This window comes from Lepisosteus platostomus, unplaced genomic scaffold (assembly GCF_059453375.1).
Source record: "Lepisosteus platostomus isolate fLepPlt1 unplaced genomic scaffold, fLepPlt1.hap1 Scaffold_48_H1, whole genome shotgun sequence".
In the NCBI taxonomy this organism is placed as follows: domain Eukaryota; kingdom Metazoa; phylum Chordata; class Actinopteri; order Semionotiformes; family Lepisosteidae; genus Lepisosteus; species Lepisosteus platostomus.
The window spans coordinates 208,598-230,000 of record NW_028291668.1 but is presented as its reverse complement, the minus strand read 5'-3'; the positions used below and the strand labels follow the sequence as shown (position 1 = coordinate 230,000).

The window sequence follows — 21,403 nt, the reverse complement described above, 5'->3', positions numbered from 1 at the left end:
TACATGGAAAGAATGCTTCTCGCAGGTTCAAAAAGGGACCATTGTTAATTGGAGAAATCAATGATTTCGAATGAATTCTGTATGCGTTAAAAGACAGCTATACACAGAAAACATGCAGGACACTGCTCATGAATGATGTTTCCCGAGCCGAAACACAGTGCGTTTTTTCAAGCCATTTGACAAAGCCCACCCACTGAAAACTGCAGCAGATCGTGTAAAGACGTTCAACTTTGTAACTACTGCAGGCACGGGAAGCAGAATAAATTCCTCTTTTCAAACTGTCAAAGGTTTGCTTTCCGAACGCTGCAGGACATCGCACAATCTCTTTTGAACAGGGACAAACGATTTCTTATGGGGCGCAGTAAGTACTGTTACTGTCACTGCTCGATACCGACGTTGGCCCACTATACCATGTTCAGCCACCGCTAGAAAATGTACAGCTCTAGCACCAGAGCAAACAACAGGAGGGCCAACGTCAAACGTGTAAGACATGGAGAGCGATGAGAATGGGATTCGAACCCATGTCTGCAGAGCACAATGGATTACCAGTCCATCGCCTTAACCACTCAGCCACCTTGTCAATGAAACTGGGCTGTCCGGACATGGGATGGCGCGCTCCAGATGATCTTTTTCTTTTTTTTCCCTCGTACTCGAGGGTCATTTTCCTGTTCCACATGCAATTTCAACATTTTCCTTAGGAGATGTCAAGCCAGCAAGCCACTGCTGTGGTTCAGTGGCCAGTGTGGAGTTCAGTGGCCCTGTTGTACACAGAAAGCAAATTGAGCTCCTTGGACATCAAAAGTTCCAGATAAAAGCCATTTGTCACCCTTTCTCTTGGTGTTGATATTGCTATTGTATGTAAAGGTGGCAACTTGCTCAGCGAGCAGGCGGAGCACACACCGAATGCAGATGTGTCTGAGTGGTGTGTCCAAGTGGCTGCAAAAGGATAATGCTCCTGGGGCGCCGGGGCTTAGTTGGTTAAAGCGCCTGCCTGGTAAATAGGAGATCCTGGGTTCAAATCCCAGCGGTGCCTTCTTTGTTCTGTTTTCTCAAACAGAACTGGTCCTTACAGACAACCGCCTACGGCTAGACTTGCAAGTATTCATTTCCTGTCTTTAACGCGACTTGTTTTTCTTAAAATGGATGCAACTTGCAAAACATGAAATACAAACCTTGCTAATCAGCGCTGGCGGCTGGCAAAAAAAAAAAGAAGTCAGCAATGTTTTTTTTCTTTAACCTTAACCCTGCTAACGGAGACGAGTTAAACAACCGAGTCTATGCAGCTTAAACGGTCCGCATGTCGGGTTCTTAGCTGAAAGGGTGGTAAATCACGCTCACCCCAGTCCTTAATCTTTTAAAGAGGATACAAAATTGAACCTAGTCGCCACATCACATACATCCTGTTCAATGATAAAAAAGTGACATCTATCCTCGATCCAGAGTAAATCCCACGTTGAGGGCATACTTTTTTCCACTTTACCATGAGTCGGGCTCAGCTGCACAGAGACGAGAGCAGAGCAATGAGGTCACGGGGACAGGGGAGTCACACGCTGGCGGTTTAAACACGCGGAAGAAAACTGAGGGATCCACAGTATGTGGACCCTCCGTGCGCCATCAGTCCGCACTCCGGACTCTGAATCCTGCCATCCAAGTTAAGATCTCGGCGGAACCTGAGGCGCAGTTCCTTCTTAAAACGTAATCTGGTGAGCATTTCTAGAATCGTACTTGTATAGATGCAGCCTTTAATGTGTTGCTAGGTTAAAATTGATGACTTCTTGAACTTCAGTAGGCAACTGCCCTCTTGATTTCGGATTTAATTTCTTTATTACAGGGGTGCTTTTATGAAGACAGAGTCATGTTCAGGTACTTTTCTTGATGGAGGAAGCATATTTCGGACTCTGTGATCTGCTCACCTGGAAAGGTCTGCTGTACTACTACAAGAGAGAAGTAGAGTCTGGAGGAAGGGACAATTTTATGATGCTTTGGAAGATAATGTTTTTTTTTTCTTTGAAATCGAAATGAATCAGAATATCAGTGCAAAAGACAGACTCTTGGTTTGGTTTGAGATATGGTTTTAAAACAGACAAAATGTAGAAAACAGGTCTTTCTCACTTTTGGTAAAGAATGGACCGGGGGTAATATTTTACTAGTTGCAGTGCTGATCTCACTGGGTTACAGTCCTGCAGTGTCACACCGGGGCCAGTGGCGCAATGGATAACGCGTCTGACTACGGCTCAGGAGATTGCAGGTTCGACTCCTGCCTGGCTCGGGTCGTTTTTAAACGCATCTGGCTACTCCCTAAGTAGTCTGTGCTACTTACTGCATTGTAATCGTACCCGGTAAGAGATTTCCTTCATGTAAATGAACTGCACCTGACAGCTTTAGAAAAACACCTGGGCTCAGTACGGTGCTGAGAGCTCAGCGTTGCTGTTCTAATTAGCACGCACTGCATCGGCTATGAGCCCGAACCTTTCAATTATTCCGATCAGTAAGTCAACACGTAGTCCACATGAACGGTAGAAATATTCTCTTGTCTGTCTCTTGTTTGTATAGAACTGAATGTCCCTGACAATGTTCTGTTAGTTTTAATTGAAGAACGGCATTTGTGTTCAAATATACCAGACAAGTTTATGTAACTGCTCATGCGACACTCAGTTGTAATTAGTCAAGAAATAAAGTCGAACAACAGCTGCGGGTTTGATTCTGAACGTATGAGATTGCAGCGCCTTTTACTTCCATTGACAAATGATAGAGATTCGAAGAGAGATCCTTCAGACCAGCAAGCAAACCCACGGCTATTTCGGTTTTCTATCTAGGCAACGTTGGTGTCTGCAATAGCATACATGAAAGCGTGATGCAATTTCTGTGGCTACATTTGTTGCACGTCATGCACAGTAAGAGTGTTTCTAACACCAAATAAAAAGTCAACAATTAGCGATCACGCCCTTCTCCTCAGTTAACCCACTGAAACCCTTGCTGTTAACAGTTCTTTACTGCGTGCTTTACCAGCACCTACATATCGTGTCGGTTCTTTCAGCTTTATTCATTAGGTTTTCAAAGGTATAAGTAGAGCACCAGAGGTGCGAACGCAAAATGTGTGGTTATCTGAAGAATTGATTTCAATGGCAGCGGGTCCAAGCGATTTCGCGTTGTTATAGTACCAGGAAAGGAGAAGCGGCACTTCGCCTCTGCCGTGCAGGCACAAGGCGACGTGCGGCAGACGCCGGAGTCGGCAGGTTTCGAACCTGCGCGGGGAAGCCCCAACGCATTTCGAGCCCATCGCCTTAACCACTCGAGCACGACAAATGCGAACTCGCCGCCGCCGTATTCCTCCTATAATCAAACACGGACTGCGAGGTGGCTGCGGAAACCTTTTTAAAGTTGCTCTCCGTTAAAAAAAAATACCTTTCACAAGATTCGTGCCGGCAGACAGACACGCCTCAGAGGGTTTAAGGCTGGCTTCACGTTCAAATGATAAAGTCCCCCAGTCCGGATGTCAAAACGCAACTTTGGCAGACAGAAAAAAACATCAACAAACCAAAAATGTGGACAAGGATTTTACAAGCTGCACCACACTGCACTTTCAAAAGCATTTACATTCGTGTTAGACGCAGGAATTGCCTTTGATTTGCGCGCTTACGAACGCCATGGAAAACGAAACAAAACTAAAGCCCTCAGCTCCTGCACTTGATTATAGTCCCGTTACGTGTCGAAGCAGGAATTTACGTCATCCTACCACTGTAACACGGGGAATAGAGGGAAATGAGCACAAGCTACGAATTGTCTCAATCACTCCCTACAGTAGTAAGACGCCTGGAAGCGTGCACCCCCATCATTAATCTTTGCGCATCTGTGCAAGGTAAACTCTGTAGCAGTCTCTGAAACGGCTCAAAGGAAACACGTGATTGATTCCATGTGCATCTGGGGTTCATTTCTTATTTACATTTAATTCAAGGGAAAGGCTTGGGTCAGTTTCAGACGGCCTCCAACAGCGAGATTCAAGCGCCCCACCTTCAGCCCAATCTGCGCCGCCAGAACGCCAACGGCTCCTCTGGTCTCCGGGGTGCGGTTGTGACCCCGTAACCTAAAGTGTTGGTGGCAGACAAATGGAGACTAACAGGTGATGTCCTAGGACATGACTACATTGTGACACTCGGTGGGGATGGTGACCATTGCTTGGAAAAGAGTGCGAGGCCCCTTTAGAAAAACATTTTGTTAACAGGCATTCTGCCTTAGTCCAAACACCTATAGCTTGCAAAGCGCATGCTATTAGACAGGCACCTCTGCAAGACCTTAAGAGTCTCTTAAACTAGTGATAGTAAGGTGTTCCCAATGGGCGATGTTTGGCTTTCAAATCATCTCTCTGTGGAAGCGCCGAGATGCAGCTGTTTAAGGCTTAGAAGCAGCTGACTGTTTCACTACCTAGCGGATTACTGTCAGTCAGGGAGCTCAGAGGTGAAAAGCCTGTCTGAGAGACAATTCGCCGTCGATGAGTTCAATATGTTCCGTACCAGCTCGGCGCAACTGAGATCATCTTGGTAGCCGTGTAGCTCAGATGAGTGAGAGCGTGTGTGTGTGTACCACCGTGATTGGATGCCGGTCCTTCTCAGGTTACAGTAAACCTTCTGCTGCCTAACTTCCCTAATTTTGGGGATCCCTTTGAAAAAGCAAAGGAAAAAAAACTGGCTCTTCATCAGCATGATCGACCTCACCCAGTGTGGCGCAGTGGCCTAATGGCTAAGACACTGGCCTCCTAAGCCAGGGATTGTGGGTTTGAGTACCATCTGGGGTGCTCCTGTCCCATTTTGAGCGTACAAATGTCCTTTTGATTTGCAAAGCTACAACCCCACCTTACTCAGTGAGCGTCTCTTCTTTTCTCTCACATACAGTTGGGAGAAAAACTTTTGTAAACAGCCCTTCGGAATGATGTGTATTTCTGCATGAATGGCTCCTAACATGTGATCTTATCTTTATCTAAGTCATAATAATTAATAAAGAGAGTCTGATTTAACAAACAACACACGCCCAACATTTGACATTGCTGTTTCTTTATTGACCAAATGGTTTAAACAATCAAGGTCATTGATGGAAAAAGTACGTGAACCCTTATATTAAGGAGCTAGTGGAACCTCCTTTATGACAAAAACCTCAATCCCCACTTTCTGTAGCGGCTGGTCAGACCTGAGCAGCGGTTAGGAGGTATTTTGGCCTATTCCTCTATGCAAAACTGTTTCAGTTCATGTATATTTTTGGGATGTCTTGCGCTGAACGGCCTGCTTCAGATCACGCCACAGCACTTCAATGGGATTGGGGTCAGGACTCTTACTTGGCCATCCCAAAATACGGAATTTCTTCTGTTTCAGCCACTCTGTTGTTGATGTACTCCTTTGTTTTTGTCATGCTGCATGACCCAGCCTCTTTCGAGTTTTAGATCACAGGCAGACACCCTGACATTCTGCTGTAGAATTTCCTGATACATCTTGGAATTCATCGGTCCCTCGATGATTGCAAGCCGTACAGCCTCCGCCATGTTTCCCAGGTGGGATGAGGTTTTGGAGTTGGTATGCAGTGTTTTGTTATCTCCAAACATAACGCTGTGCACATTTACCAACAAGTTCAACTTTTGTCATGTCTGTCCACAGAACATTGTTCCAGGAGTTGCTGTGGAACATCCATGTGGTCTTTAGCAAACTTGAGAGGGGCAGTGGTGGTTTTTTTTGGGGGGAGAGCAGTGGTTTCCTCCGTGGTGACCTCGCATGATCACCGCTCCTGTTCAGATTTCTTCTTATGGTGGACTCATGGACACAGACGTAAGACAAAGTCAACCACCTGTTCGCTAGATCCCATCCCCACTCAGCTAGTCAAAGATTCCCTCGAAGGACTGGCAGGACCTATAATTAGTATGATGAATGCATCGCTTGCGTCAGGCGTTGTACCTGATCAATTTAAGGTAGCGGTTGTTAGACCGCTCCTTAAGAAGTCAAATTTGGATCCACAAGTTCTTAACAACTACAGGCCTGTCTCAAAGGTCCCATTTCAATCTAAAAGTTTTGAGAGAATAGTTGTTGCCCAATGTCAATCGTATCTGGATTCAAATAATATACTTGAGAAATTTCAATCTGCTTTCTGAAACTGCATTAACGAGAGTCGTAAATGATATTCTCTTAGCTACTGATGTGGGGAATGCAACAGTGCTTGTGCTTCTAGATCTTAGAGCTGCCTTTGACACGGTTGACCTCTCTGTTTTGTTACACAGGCTTGAGTTTGAGGTTGGCTTATCTGGAACCGTCCTTCAGTGGTTTACTTCACATTTTACTCATCGTTTTCATTATGTTCAAATATCTAATAATTGTACTGCTTCATCAACGTCACCAGTTCAATTTGGGGTACCAGACGGATCAGTGCCGGGGCCAATATTGCTCTCTCTCTCTACATGCTGCTGCTAGGTAGGATAATACGAAAAAATAATATGAACTTTCATTCATATGCTGATGACACTCAAATAAACATTTTGTTCACACCAAACGACAACTTTTCTATTATCACTTTAGTTAAATGCATTAATGAAGGAAAGACTTGGATGTGTGAAAACTTTTTGTTACTCAACTCTGAGAAAAATGAGGATCTGTTGATCGGAGGCAACAATACTGATAGGACTACTATAACTTCAGCACTTAACTCAGAGGATTTAAACATTTGCCTCAAAGAGACAGCACGTAACCTAAGTGGCATATTAGACACAAGGCTCTTAACAACTTGCATTGTTAAGTGCCTTGAGACAACCTTGTTGTGAAAGGTGCTATATAGAAATACATTGATTTGAACTGAATTGACAATGTAAAATGTTGTGTGTGTTGTTTGTTAAACAAGACTGTCTTTATTTATTATTATGCGTCAGATGAAGATCAGATCACATTTTAAGAGCCAATCATGTAGAAATCCAGATCATTCGCGTTTTAAAAGTTGCGGGAAAAGTGAAACAGGTGCTTTTCCTTTGTTGCGCAGACACACGACGACACCGTAGGCGGCAGGACTCGAAGCTTCGCAGGGAGACCCCAATGAATTTCTAGTCCATCGCCCTAACCACTCGGCCGCCGCCGCCGCCACTGCCTTTTTGATGCAGTCTAACATAGAGTGCCGGGCAGCGGCGGAAACCTTTTTCAAAGTCGCTTTCCGTTTAACAACAACAAAAAAAACTTTCACAAAATGCATGCTAGCAGACAAATGCGCCTCAGAGGACTTAAGGCTGGCTTCAAGTTGGAATGATAAAGTCTCCCCGTCCGGTCAGGAAAAGGGAACTTTGTTAGACAGAAAGAAGGAAGTAACAATAACGGAGAATTGTGTGCAAGGATTTTAGAAGCTGCGCAGCCCTGCAGTTTCAATAGCCCTTTTATTCGTGTTAGATGCTGGAATTGCCTTTTTTTGACGCTCTTACGAATGCGATGTCAACGAAAACAGAACAAAGCACAAAAAACCCTCAAGTCCTGCAGTTGGATAGAATGCCGTTACGCGTCCAAGCCGTATTTGACTTCATCCTACCATTGCAACACGGGGCGTATATGGAAACGAACACACGCTACGAATTGTCTCTAATCAGTCCCTACAGTTGTAAGGCGCCTGGAAGCGTGCACCCCCATCATTAATCTTTGCGCATCTGTGCAAGGTAAACTCTGGAGCAGTCTTTGAAACGGCTCAAAGGAAACACGTGATTGATTCCATGTGCATCTGGGGTTCATTTATTTATTTACATTTAATTCAAGGGAAAGGCTTGGGTCAGTTTCAGACGGCCTCCAACAGCGAGATTCAAGCGCCCCACCTTCAGCCCAATCTGCGCCGCCAGAACGACAACGGCTCCTCTGCTCTCCGGGGTGCGGTTGTGACCCCGTAACCTAAAGTGTTGGTGGCAGACAAATGGAGACTAACAGGTGACATCCTAGGACATGACTACGTTGTGACACTCGGTGGGGATGGTGACCATTGCTTGGAAAAGAGTGCGAGGCCCCTTTAGAAAAACATTTTGTTAACAGGCATTCTGCCTCAGCCTAAACACCTATAGCTTGCAAAGCGCATGCTATTAGACAGGCACCTCTGCAAGACCTTAAGAGTCTCTTAAACTAGTGATAGTAAGGTGTTCCCAATGGGCGATGTTCGGCTTTCAAATCATCTCTCCGTGGAAGCGCCGAGATGCAACTGTTTAAGGTTTAGAAGCAGCTGACTGTTTCACTACCTAGCTGATTACTGTCAGTCAGGGAGCTCAGAGGTGAAAAGCCTGTCTGAGAGACAATTCGCCGTCGATCAGTTCAATATGTTCCGTACCAGCTCGGCGCACCTGAGATCATCTTGGTAGCCGTGTAGCTCAGATGAGTGAGAGCGTGTGTGTGTGTACCACCGTGATTGGATGCCGGTCCTTCTCAGGTCACAGTAAACCTTCTGCTGCCTAACTTTCCTAATTTTGGGGATCCCTTTGAAAAAGCAAAGGAAAAAAAAAACTGGCTCTTCATCAGCGTGATCGACCCAACCCAGTGTGCCCCAGTGGCCTAATGGATAAGGCACTGGCCTCCTAAGCCAGGGATTGTGGGTTCGAGTCCCATCTGGGGTGCTACTGTCCCTTTTTGAGCGTACAAATGTCCTTTTGATTTGCAAAGCTGCAACCCCACCTTACTCAGTGAGCGTCTCTGCTTTTCTCTCACATACAGTTGGGAGATGTCTTGCACTGAACGGCCTGCTTCAGATCACGCCACAGCACTTCAATGGGATTGGGGTCAGGACTCTTACTCGGCCATCCCAAAATACGGAATTTCTATTGTTTCAGCCACTCTGTTGTTGATGTACTCCTTTGTTTTTGTCATGCTGCATGACCCAGCGTCTTTCGAGTTTTAGATCACAGGCAGACACCCTGACATTCTGCTGTAGAATTTCCTGATACATCTTGGAATTCATCGGTCCCTCGATGATTGCAAGCCGTACAGCCTCCGCTATGCTTCCCAGGTGGGATGAGGTTTTGGAGTTGGTATGCAGTGTTTTGTTATCTCCAAACATAACGTTGTGCACATTTACCAACATGTTCAACTTTTGTCACTGTCCACAGAACATTGTTCCAGGAGTTGCTGTGGAACATCCATGTGGTCTTTAGCAAACTTGAGAGGGGCAGTGGTGGTTTTTTTGGGGGGGAGAGCAGTGGTTTCCTCCATGGTGACCTCGCATGATCACCACTCCTGTTCAGATTTCTTCTTATGGTGGACTCATAAACACAGACGTAAGACAAAGTCAACCACCTGTTCGCTAGATCCCATCCCCACTCAGCTAGTCAAAGATTCCCTCGAAGGACTGGCAGGACCTATAATTAGTATGATGAATGCATCGCTTGCGTCAGGCGTTGTACCTGATCAATTTAAGGTAGCGGTTGTTAGACCGCTCTTAAGAAGTCAAATTTGGATCAACAAGTTCTTAACAACTACAGGCCTGTCTCAAAGGTCCCATTTCAATCTAAAAGTCTTGGGAGAATAGTTGTTGCCCAACGTCAATCATATCTGGATTCAAATAATATACTTGAGAAATTTTAGTCTGGTTTCTGAAACTGCATTAACAAGAGTCGTAAATGATATTCTCTTAGCTACTGATGCAGGGAATGCAACAGTGCTTGTGCTTTGCTTCTAGATCTTAGAGCTGCCTTTGACACGGTTGACCTCTCTGTTTTGTTACACAGGCTTGAGTTTGAGGTTGGCTTATCTGGAACCGTCCTTCAGTGGTTTACTTCACATTTTACTCATCGTTTTCATTATGTTCAAATATCTAATAATTGTACTGCTTCATCAACGTCACCAGTTCAATTTGGGGTACCAGATGGATCAGTGCCGGGACCAATATTGCTCTCTCTCTCTACATGCTGCTGCTAGGTAGGATAATAAGAAAAAATAATATGAACTTTCATTCATATGCTGATGACACTCAAATAAACATTTTGTTTCCACCAAATGACAACTCTTCTATTATCACTTTAGTTAAATGCATTAAGGAAGGAAATACTTGGATGTGTGAAAACTTTTTGTTACTCAACTCTGAGAAAAATGAGGATCTGTTGATCGGAGGCAACAATACTGATAGGACTACTATAACTTCAGCACTTAACTCAGAGGATTTAAACATCTGCCTCAAAGAGACAGCACGTTACCTAGGCGGCATATTAGACACAAGGCTCTTAACAACTTGCATTGTTAAGTGCCTTGGGACAACCTTGTTGTGAAAGGTGCTATATAGAAATACATTGATTTGAATTGAATTGACAATGTAAAATGTTGTGTGTGTTGTTTGTTAAACAAGACTGTCTTTATTTATCAAAAAATAAAAGGAATTTGCTAGGAATGCAAACGTTAGGTTGCGCTTCTTCATGCTGCATCGTCGGCATGAGTGGAGCTTTTTAAACGTCTGTACTTACTGTGCCCCATAAGAAATCGTTTGTCCCCATTCAAAAGAGATTGTGCGATGTCCTGCAGTGTTCGCAAAGCAAACCTTTGACAGTTTGAAAAGAGGAATTTATTCTGCTTCCTGTGCGTGCAGTAGTTACAAAGTTGAACGTCTTTACACGATCTGCTGCAGTTTTCAGTGGGCGGGCTTTGTCAGAGGGCTTGGAAAAACGCACTGTGTTTCGGCTCGGGAAACATCATGAGAAGTGTCCTGCATGTTTTCTGTGTATAGCTGTCTTTTAACGCATACAGAATTCATTCGAAATCATTGATTTCTCCAATTAACAAGGTTCCCTTAAAGGATGAGTCAAAGTAACGTCTAATCGGATTAGTTTCCTTAGAGCTGGTTCAGAGTTTGCTCAAGAGTTTACCTTTCACAGATGCGCAAAGAAAAATGTTGGGGGTGCACGCTTCAAGGTGCCTTACAGCTGTAGGGAGTGATTCGAGACGATTTATGGCGTGTGCTCGTTCCCATATACCGTACGCCCCGGGGTGCAGTGCTAAGATGAAGTACAATACCGCTTGGGCACGTAACGGCGTAACACGCAAGTGCGGGACGTGAGGCTTTTCGTTTGTTCATTTTGTTTTGCTCTGCTTTGCTTTGTTTCGTGGTCAAGAGGCGTAAGGTAAGTCGTAATCCAGGGAGAACACTGGTGGCAAACAGTCCGAGGTGAGAGGCGAGGTCCAAAGTCGAAAAGGCAGAAGGGGAGTCCAATATCCAGAATAAACGAGGTAATGGAAAAAACGCCAGGTAGAGCTCTCAAGGAGTAGACTCAATACCAGCGGGAAGCAAGTAAAGATGGTAAAAATAGCACTGCGTACCCCACGGTGGAGTGTGTGCAGGTGGGTTAACTCGTGTGGCGGCGTTTGTTAATAATCACCCTCTGCTGGTGCTGTTTAGATTGCTTAAGAGTTGGTCTTAACTGCCTGGCGGTCATGACAAGCTCCTCTTTAAGCTGTGGTTTAGTTTTGCATTCATGTGTTTCTAGAGCAGTTATTTATGGGGGTGGGTGGGTCCTTCACAGAGGCTCAGGACAAATCCCCTGCATGAAAGTCTACTGTGTGCGTTCAAACAGTCACAGGTCAAGAGCCAGGCAGGAGGACAATGGACAGATGAGCCAACGAACTAAAAATAAAAGAACAGATATGAAAAAGCCACCATCTTTTTCTTTTTGACATTTTCCGACTTTCATGCAAGCCAGGACAAAGTTGCTCGTAGCTACTTGTGGATTCAAATACTCTATCGAGTGCTTTGATGAGTTTTTGCAATTTGATTGTCGTCCTGTCAGCCTGTTTCTGTTTTTTTTTTTTCAATCTAGGGATGGAAAGTATGAGGGAAATGATGGAGCAATCAATAACCGCTCCGGAAAAATGGCAGAAAGAAATGGTCCGTCACTAAGGACATTTGTGAAGCAGAGGAGTGACATCACCACAAAGGCGACTTATTCTGCTGATCGTTTTGGTGAATAATGATTGAGGCGTGTTAAGAGAAAGGTAGCTGCGTCAGCATGCTTAGGCTGCAAAGGATAAAGCAAAGGTTTACTCCATGCTGAAAAGAGAAGAAAAGAAGCACAACGTTTCGACTGTGGAGCCTTCTGCGCCATCTTCTTTAGCGATGGTGATGATGTTTACATTGGAAAAACTGAGACACGCATACTGGAGGGGCTTGAACCACCAACTTTTCAGCACCACAGAGTCTGACAGTCTTTTGTGCACCCTACATTTGCAGGTTTATGGTCAAAGAAAACAATCACTTGCGCTTCTTGCAGCCGGCAATCTTTTTCCACTGACAACCAAGAAATGGATTTCATCTTTCACAAGCTGTATGGATTTCTTCAAAAACAAGTTATTCCAGAAAGGAAATGAATTCTTGCATTAAACTGAACCAAGCTGTACATGTTTGTCTGAAATGAGACATTCGGCACAACAAGACACGGAGAGAGGCACCGCTGGTATTCAGACCCAGGATCGCCTGCTTACTAGGCGGGCACTTTAAGCCACTAGGGAACAGCGCCAGCGGAGCACCGCGCTTTTACAGACACTTGGACACATCTGCGTTCGGTGTGCACTTAACCTGCTCTCTGAACCCGTTGCCTCCGTCCCATTTAATAGCTGAACTGACGCCAAGAGAAATGATGAGAAATGGCATTTATCGGGCACTTTTCATGTCCAAGGAGCTCAATGCCCTTGACACCTCCCCAAGGCGACAGAGCTGTGCATTCTTTGGCGACACCATTTTTTCTTTTGTTTAATTTCTATACTTATTGATAGAATAAAAACGATATGTCATGTACTGTAAGGGAAATGTCTCTTTTCATGGGGAAAGCTAGCACCAGCAAATGTTGTGTTTAGAAGAAGTGATTTAACATGACACGTGACCTAATTTACCGGAGCAAAAGCTCACCCAGCAAGCCCTGCTTTACTTCTACAGGAGAGAAGTACTGTAGAGTCTGCAAGATGTTCAGCTGGGTAGCTACGTCAGCATGCCTCGGCTGCAAAGGAACAAGTACTAGGTTTATTGCATGCTGAAAAGAGAAGAACGGAAACGCAGCGTTTCGACTGTGAGGTCTTCTCACACCTGAAGAAGCCTCACACCTGTAAAAGGCTCCATGGTTTTCTTTCTTCTCTTTTCAACATGGAATACACCTATTGTCTGCAAGATGTGACAATTTCATGGTGTTTTGGAAGAAAACCTTTTTTCTTTGAATTCAAAATCAATCGGAATTTCAGCACAACACATCAACACTTTTTCTGTTTTAAGGAGATGATATTTTAAACCTGACAAAAATAGTAGGAAACACAAGTTTCTTGCTGTGAAAATTTAGATGGGGAAGTGTACTACTAGTAGCAGTGTAGAGCTCTCTGTGGTGGAGTGCAAGCGCATGTTCTATGGGCCAGTGGCGTAATGGATAACGCGTCTGACTTCGGATCAGAAGATTGTAGGTTCGAGTCCTGCCTGGCTCGTGAGGCTTTTAAACCTCTCAGGTTCCTAGGTAACAAGTTGCCGTCATGTATATGAACTATAGAAAAGCATTTGCCACAACCCGTAAATTAGCACGCAAGTGCGGGCTGGTGAACACAGAACTGTATGGAGATCATCTCCAGCTCCGAGCTCAATTGCAATGAAAAAACATGCAGAACAGAACTGGAGAGCAGCTGAATTTGTGCTCAGTAGGGTGGGGAGGACTCAGCATTGCTATTGTTCTAATTGGCATGAACTGCAGGGGATCTGAATCAGAACATGTCAGTCAGTTTGATCATTGCGTCAATATGTAGGCCACGTTAATACAGAATTATTACTTTGTCTGTCTCGTCTTTGTATATAGCTGAATGTCCCTGACAATTTCATGTTAGTTTTTAAGAACGACATTGGTGCTAATATATACATATATAGCATATAAGGAACACGTAAAAGTTTAGTCCATGCTGAAAAGATAAGAAAACCGCCACAACGTTTCATCTTGGAATAAATCTTTACTTGTTGTTTTGCAGCCTACCCATTCTGACCTAACTCCTCCCTTGAAATTCCCTAACAGATAAGGGTACGTAACGGCTCATGCGATGCTCAGTTGCAATTTGTCCCAAAACAAACAAGAACAGCAGCTGAGGGTTTGAGTTTGAACATGCACTGTATTAAAGCAGCTTTTATTTCCATTGATAAATGCTAGATATTCCTACAGAGATTCTCCAGGTGAGTAAGCGATTCCTGTTTCTGTTTCTATTTCTGTTTCATATATACAGTATATATATGTTACATGTGTCTCTGCAATAGTATAAATGTGTTATACACTATCAGGGGCTGCTTTTTTGTGCACCTCATCTACAACAAGGGTTTTTTTTTCATTTATGTTTGTGGACCTTCACCATTTGAGGAAGTGAGTTAGATAAGAAAGTTACAGGTATGGTGAGCAATGACTGACAAAGGCACGTACTGCGTATTCCTTACAGAAGTGTAAGCAATTTGTTCTAAAAAACACCGGCTAAAGTCCAACATCGTTAGCAATCTTATTACTTAAACAGAATTAACATCAATAAACTGTAAGGTGCTGGTACATGCGAGTAGATTTGATCTTCTATTAAACAAAAATGCAATTACAGCTCTAAAAAGGTCAACCTAGACTTCTGTAACAGATCTGTTCAGGTCATCGCTGTTTCTCTGACCTTGTGAGTCTTTGGAATTTTAAAAGTGTATTTTGCTTGCCTTTCATGTGGTCTGTGTACAAGTCACTGTGGCGTATGCGGTCCTACACAGCCTTGCTATAGACGTGACGAGCCTCCGCTATGTTGCAATGGAGAACAGGTTCAGTACGGAGCTGCCGAGAAAATTCAGCTGGAAAGCTCGTTGCAGAAAAGCATCGTTCTCTGTGTCCAGCGGCAAAGCGTCCATCGTGGGTGCTGAAGAATCGATTTCACAGGCTGTGGGTCCAGGCGATTTAGAGTGTTAAAGGTCCCAGCGAAAACGAAACGGCGCTGGTCCTTTTACACGCACGCACGCAACCAAATGCAAAGGACGCCGTAGTCGGCAGGATTTGAACCTGCGCGGGGAGACCCCAACGGATTTCAAGTCCGTCACCTTAACCACTCGGCCACGACTACAGCAAGCACCGCGGCCGCTGCCTTCTTGCTACAATCGAACAGGGAGTGCGAGGCGGCGGCGGCAGCGGAGGCAACTTTTTTCAAGTTCGCTCTCCGTTTAAGAAACCTTTTACGCCATACGTGCAAGCACACACACACACACCTCAGAGGACTTAAGGGTGGCTTCAAGTTGGAATGATAAAGTCTCCCCGTTCGGACATGAAAACAGAACGTTCTTAGACAGAAAGCAATCAACAACAGAGACATCTGGACGACGATTTTAGTCACTGCACTTTGAATAGCATTTTTACTCCAGTTACAGGAGATGCACCAATGGCCCTTGACCTACGCTCTTACCAATGCCTTGAACATTCAAACAAAACAGCCCTCAAGTCCTGCGGTTTAATATAACGCTGTTACGTGTCGAGGCAGTATTTGACTCTGTCCTACCGTTGAGACACGGGGCGTATATGGAAATGAACACATGCTACGGATCGTCTCTAATCGGTCCCTACAGTTGGAAGGCTCCTTGAAGCGTGCACCCCCATCATTCATCTTTGCGCATCTGTGAAAGGTAGACTCTTGAGCAATGTTTGAGCCAGCTCTAAGGCAACTAGTGCTATTGGACAGACACCTCTGGAAGATCCTAAGAGTCTCTTAACACCACTTCCAGCAGCAAGCTTAATTGTTCGCTGGAGGTCTCCCACCCAGGTACTGACCAGGCAAAGAATCACCAGTACATTGAATGAGGAAGTTAATCCTGAAATCCAATTACATATCTCAAGGTAAGACAAATCCATAAGAACATGTCTTAGTATTACTTCGTTTACATTAGTATGGCACTGAGTTGGAGCTCCTCTTTAAGCTGTGGTTTAGTTTTGCATTCATGTGTTTCTAGAGCAGTTATTTATGGGGGTGGGTGGGTCTTTCACAGAGGCTCAGGACAAATCCCCCGCCTGAAAGTCTAATGTGTGCGTTCAGACAGTCACAGGTCAAGAGCCAGGCAGGAGGACAATGGACAGAAGAGCCAACGAACTAAAAATAAAAGAACAGATATGAAAAAGCCACCATCTTTGTCTTTTTGACATTTTCCGACTTTCATGCAAGCCAGGACAAAGTTGCTCGTAGCTACTTGTGGATTCAAATACTCTATCGAGTGCTTTGATGAGTTTTTGCAATTTGATTGTCGTCCTATCAGCCTGTTTCTGTTTTTTTTTTTCAATCTTGGGATGGAAAGTATGAGGGAAATGATGGAGCAATCAATAACCGCTCCGGAAAAATGGCAGAATGAAATGGTCCGTCACTAAGGACATTTGTGAAGCAGAGGAGTGACATCACCACAAAGGCGACACATTCTGCTGATGGTTTTGGTGAATAATGATTGAGGTGCGTTAAGAGAAAGGTAGCTGTGTCAGCATGCGTAGGCTGCAAAGGATCAAGCAAAGGTTTACTCCATGCTGAAAAGAGAAGAAAAGAAGCACAACGTTTCGACTGTGGAGCCTTCTGCGCCATCTTCTTTAGCGGTGATGATGTTTACATTGGAAAAACTGAGACATGCGTCCCTGGGTGGGCTTGAACCACCAACCTTTCGGTTAACAGCCGAACGCGCTAACCGATTGCGCCACAGAGACTGACGGCCGCTTGTGCTCCCTACATTTGCAGGTTTATGGTCAAAGAAAACAATCACTTGCGCTTCTTGCAGCCGGCAATCTTTTTCCACTGACAACCAAGAAATGGATTTCATCTTTCACAAGCTGTATGGATTTCTTCAAAAACAAGTTATTCCAGAAAGGAAATGAATTCTTGCATTAAACTGAACCAAGCTGTACATGTTTGTCTGAAATGAGACATTCGGCACAACAAGACACGGAGAGAGGCACCGCTGGTATTCAGACCCAGGATCGCCTGCTTACTAGGCGGGCACTTTAAGCCACTAGGGAACAGCGCCAGCGGAGCACCGCGCTTTTACAGACACTTGGACACATCTGCGTTCGGTGTGCACTTAACCTGCTCTCTGAACCCGTTGCCTCCGTCCCATTTAATAGCAGAACTGACGCCAAGAGAAATGATGAGAAATGGCATTTATCGGGCACTTTTCATGTCCAAGGAGCTCAATGCCCTTGACACCTCCCCAAGGCGACAGAGCTGTGCATTCTTTGGCGACACCATTTTTTCTTTTGTTTAATTTCTATACTTATTGATAGAATAAAAACGATATGTCATGTACTGTAAGGGAAATGTCTCTTTTCATGGGGAAAGCTAGCACCAGCAAATGTTGTGTTTAGAAGAAGTGATTTAACATGACACGTGACCTAATTTACCGGAGCAAAAGCTCACCCAGCAAGCCCTGCTTTACTTCTACAGGAGAGAAGTACTGTAGAGTCTGCAAGATGTTCAGCTGGGTAGCTACGTCAGCATGCCTCGGCTGCAAAGGAACAAGTACTAGGTTTATTGCATGCTGAAAAGAGAAGAACGGAAACACAGCGTTTCGACTGTGAGGTCTTCTCACACCTGAAGAAGCCTCACACCTGTAAAAGGCTCCATGGTTTTCTTTCTTCTCTTTTCAACATGGAATACACCTATTGTCTGCAAGATGTGACAATTTCATGGTGTTTTGGAAGAAAACCTTTTTTCTTTGAATTCAAAATCAATCGGAATTTCAGCACAACACATCAACACTTTTTCTGTTTTAAGGAGATGATATTTTAAACCTGACAAAAATAGTAGGAAACACAAGTTTCTTGCTGTGAAAATTTAGATGGGGAAGTGTACTACTAGTAGCAGTGTAGAGCTCTCTGTGGTGGAGTGCAAGCGCATGTTCTATGGGCCAGTGGCGTAATGGATAACGCGTCTGACTTCGGATCAGAAGATTGTAGGTTCGAGTCCTGCCTGGCTCGTGAGGCTTTTAAACCTCTCAGGTTCCTAGGTAACAGGTTGCCGTCATGTATATGAACTATAGAAAAGCATTTGCCACAACCCGTAAATTAGCACGCAAGTGCGGGCTGGTGAACACAGAACTGTATGGAGATCATCTCCAGCTCCGAGCTCAATTGCAATGAAAAAACATGCAGAACAGAACTGGAGAGCAGCTGAATTTGTGCTCAGTAGGGTGGGGAGGACTCAGCATTGCTATTGTTCTAATTGGCATGAACTGCAGGGGATCTGAATCAGAACATGTCAGTCAGTTTGATCATTGCGTCAATATGTAGGCCACGTTAATACAGAATTATTACTTTGTCTGTCTCGTCTTTGTATATAGCTGAATGTCCCTGACAATTTCATGTTAGTTTTTAAGAACGACATTGGTGCTAATATATACATATATAGCATATAAGGAACACGTAAAAGTTTAGTCCATGCTGAAAAGATAAGAAAACCGCCACAACGTTTCATCTTGGAATAAATCTTTACTTGTTGTTTTGCAGCCTACCCATTCTGACCTAACTCCTCCCTTGAAATTCCCTAACAGATAAGGGTACGTAACGGCTCATGCGATGCTCAGTTGCAATTTGTCCCAAAACAAACAAGAACAGCAGCTGAGGGTTTGAGTTTGAACATGCACTGTATTAAAGCAGCTTTTATTTCCATTGATAAATGCTAGATATTCCTACAGAGATTCTCCAGGTGAGTAAGCGATTCCTGTTTCTGTTTCTATTTCTGTTTCATATATACAGTATATATATGTTACATGTGTCTCTGCAATAGTATAAATGTGTTATACACTATCAGGGGCTGCTTTTTTGTGCACCTCATCTACAACAAGGGTTTTTTTTTCATTTATGTTTGTGGACCTTCACCATTTGAGGAAGTGAGTTAGATAAGAAAGTTACAGGTATGGTGAGCAATGACTGACAAAGGCACGTACTGCGTATTCCTTACAGAAGTGTAAGCAATTTGTTCTAAAAAACACCGGCTAAAGTCCAACATCGTTAGCAATCTTATTACTTAAACAGAATTAACATCAATAAACTGTAAGGTGCTGGTACATGCGAGTAGATTTGATCTTCTATTAAACAAAAATGCAATTACAGCTCTAAAAAGGTCAACCTAGACTTCTGTAACAGATCTGTTCAGGTCATCGCTGTTTCTCTGACCTTGTGAGTCTTTGGAATTTTAAAAGTGTATTTTGCTTGCCTTTCATGTGGTCTGTGTACAAGTCACTGTGGCGTATGCGGTCCTACACAGCCTTGCTATAGACGTGACGAGCCTCCGCTATGTTGCAATGGAGAACAGGTTCAGTACGGAGCTGCCGAGAAAATTCAGCTGGAAAGCTCGTTGCAGAAAAGCATCGTTCTCTGTGTCCAGCGGCAAAGCGTCCATCGTGGGTGCTGAAGAATCGATTTCACAGGCTGTGGGTCCAGGCGATTTAGAGTGTTAAAGGTCCCAGCGAAAACGAAACGGCGCTGGTCCTTTTACACGCACGCACGCAACCAAATGCAAAGGACGCCGTAGTCGGCAGGATTTGAACCTGCGCGGGGAGACCCCAACGGATTTCAAGTCCGTCACCTTAACCACTCGGCCACGACTACAGCAAGCGCCGCGGCCGCTGCCTTCTTGCTACAATCGAACAGGGAGTGCGAGGCGGCGGCGGCAGCGGAGGCAACTTTTTTCAAGTTCGCTCTCCGTTTAAGAAACCTTTTACGCCATACGTGCAAGCACACACACACACACCTCAGAGGACTTAAGGGTGGCTTCAAGTTGGAATGATAAAGTCTCCCCGTTCGGACATGAAAACAGAACGTTCTTAGACAGAAAGCAATCAACAACAGAGACATCTGGACGACGATTTTAGTCACTGCACTTTGAATAGCATTTTTACTCCAGTTACAGGAGATGCACCAATGGCCCTTGACCTACGCTCTTACCAATGCCTTGAACATTCAAACAAAACAGCCCTCAAGTCCTGCGGTTTAATATAACGCTGTTACGTGTCGAGGCAGTATTTGACTCTGTCCTACCGTTGAGACACGGGGCGTATATGGAAATGAACACATGCTACGGATCGTCTCTAATCGGTCCCTACAGTTGGAAGGCTCCTTGAAGCGTGCACCCCCATCATTCATCTTTGCGCATCTGTGAAAGGTAGACTCTTGAGCAATGTTTGAGCCAGCTCTAAGGCAACTAGTGCTATTGGACAGACACCTCTGGAAGATCCTAAGAGTCTCTTAACACCACTTCCAGCAGCAAGCTTAATTGTTCGCTGGAGGTCTCCCACCCAGGTACTGACCAGGCAAAGAATCACCAGTACATTGAATGAGGAAGTTAATCCTGAAATCCAATTACATATCTCAAGGTAAGACAAATCCATAAGAACATGTCTTAGTATTACTTCGTTTACATTAGTATGGCACTGAGTTGGAGCTCCTCTTTAAGCTGTGGTTTAGTTTTGCATTCATGTGTTTCTAGAGCAGTTATTTATGGGGGTGGGTGGGTCTTTCACAGAGGCTCAGGACAAATCCCCCGCCTGAAAGTCTAATGTGTGCGTTCAGACAGTCACAGGTCAAGAGCCAGGCAGGAGGACAATGGACAGAAGAGCCAACGAACTAAAAATAAAAGAACAGATATGAAAAAGCCACCATCTTTGTCTTTTTGACATTTTCCGACTTTCATACAAGCCAGGACAAAGTTGCTCGTAGCTACTTGTGGATTCAAATACTCTATCGAGTGCTTTGATGAGTTTTTGCAATTTGATTGTCGTCCTGTCAGCCTGTTTCTGTTTTTTTTTTTTCAATCTAGGGATGGAAAGTATGAGGGAAATGATGGAGCAATCAATAACCGCTCCGGAAAAATGGCAGAAAGAAATGGTCCGTCACTAAGGACATTTGTGAAGCAGAGGAGTGACATCACCACAAAGGCGACACATTCTGCTGATGGTTTTGGTGAATAATGATTGAGGCGCGTTAAGAGAAAGGTAGCTGTGTCAGCATGCGTAGGCTGCAAACGATCAAGCAAAGGTTTACTCCATGCTGAAAAGAGAAGAAAAGAAGCACAACGTTTCGACTGTGGAGCCTTCTGCGCCATCTTCTTTAGCGGTGATGATGTTTACATTGGAAAAACGGAGACATGCGTCCCTGGGTGGGCTTGAACCACCAACCTTTCGGTTAACAGCCGAACGCGCTAACCGATTGCGCCACAGAGACTGACGGCCGCTTGTACTCCCTACATTTGCAGGTTTATGGTCAAAGAAAACAATCACTTGCGCTTCTTGCAGCCGGCAATCTTTTTCCACTGACAACCAAGAAATGGATTTCATCTTTCACAAGCTGTATGGATTTCTTCAAAAACAAGTTATTCCAGAAAGGAAATGAATTCTTGCATTAAACTGAACCAAGCTGTACATGTTTGTCTGAAATGATACATTCGGC

The 21,403-nt window shown here is 44.4% G+C and overlaps 10 non-coding genes across 10 annotated transcripts; 5 read left to right on the top strand and 5 right to left on the bottom strand.

The window, feature by feature from the left end:
* Positions 1–498: 498 nt before the first annotated feature.
* trnat-ggu (transfer RNA threonine (anticodon GGU)) lies at positions 499–580 on the bottom strand. Its single transcript has one exon. It is a non-coding gene; the product is annotated as a tRNA-Thr (tRNA).
* Positions 581–959: 379 nt separating this feature from the next.
* trnat-ggu (transfer RNA threonine (anticodon GGU)) lies at positions 960–1,033 on the top strand. The gene has a single exon. It is a non-coding gene; the product is annotated as a tRNA-Thr (tRNA).
* Positions 1,034–2,196: 1,163 nt separating this feature from the next.
* trnar-acg (transfer RNA arginine (anticodon ACG)) lies at positions 2,197–2,269 on the top strand. The gene has a single exon. It is a non-coding gene; the product is annotated as a tRNA-Arg (tRNA).
* Positions 2,270–8,526: 6,257 nt separating this feature from the next.
* Positions 8,527–8,599, top strand: trnar-ccu (transfer RNA arginine (anticodon CCU)). The gene has a single exon. It is a non-coding gene; the product is annotated as a tRNA-Arg (tRNA).
* A 4,755-nt stretch (positions 8,600–13,354) lies between these two features.
* Positions 13,355–13,427, top strand: trnar-ucg (transfer RNA arginine (anticodon UCG)). The gene has a single exon. It is a non-coding gene; the product is annotated as a tRNA-Arg (tRNA).
* Positions 13,428–14,977: 1,550 nt separating this feature from the next.
* trnas-uga (transfer RNA serine (anticodon UGA)) lies at positions 14,978–15,059 on the bottom strand. Its single transcript has one exon. It is a non-coding gene; the product is annotated as a tRNA-Ser (tRNA).
* Positions 15,060–16,595: 1,536 nt separating this feature from the next.
* On the bottom strand, positions 16,596–16,669 carry trnan-guu (transfer RNA asparagine (anticodon GUU)). Its single transcript has one exon. It is a non-coding gene; the product is annotated as a tRNA-Asn (tRNA).
* A 1,193-nt stretch (positions 16,670–17,862) lies between these two features.
* Positions 17,863–17,935, top strand: trnar-ucg (transfer RNA arginine (anticodon UCG)). Its single transcript has one exon. It is a non-coding gene; the product is annotated as a tRNA-Arg (tRNA).
* Positions 17,936–19,485: 1,550 nt separating this feature from the next.
* trnas-uga (transfer RNA serine (anticodon UGA)) lies at positions 19,486–19,567 on the bottom strand. Its single transcript has one exon. It is a non-coding gene; the product is annotated as a tRNA-Ser (tRNA).
* A 1,537-nt stretch (positions 19,568–21,104) lies between these two features.
* trnan-guu (transfer RNA asparagine (anticodon GUU)) lies at positions 21,105–21,178 on the bottom strand. The gene has a single exon. It is a non-coding gene; the product is annotated as a tRNA-Asn (tRNA).
* Positions 21,179–21,403: the final 225 nt, after the last annotated feature.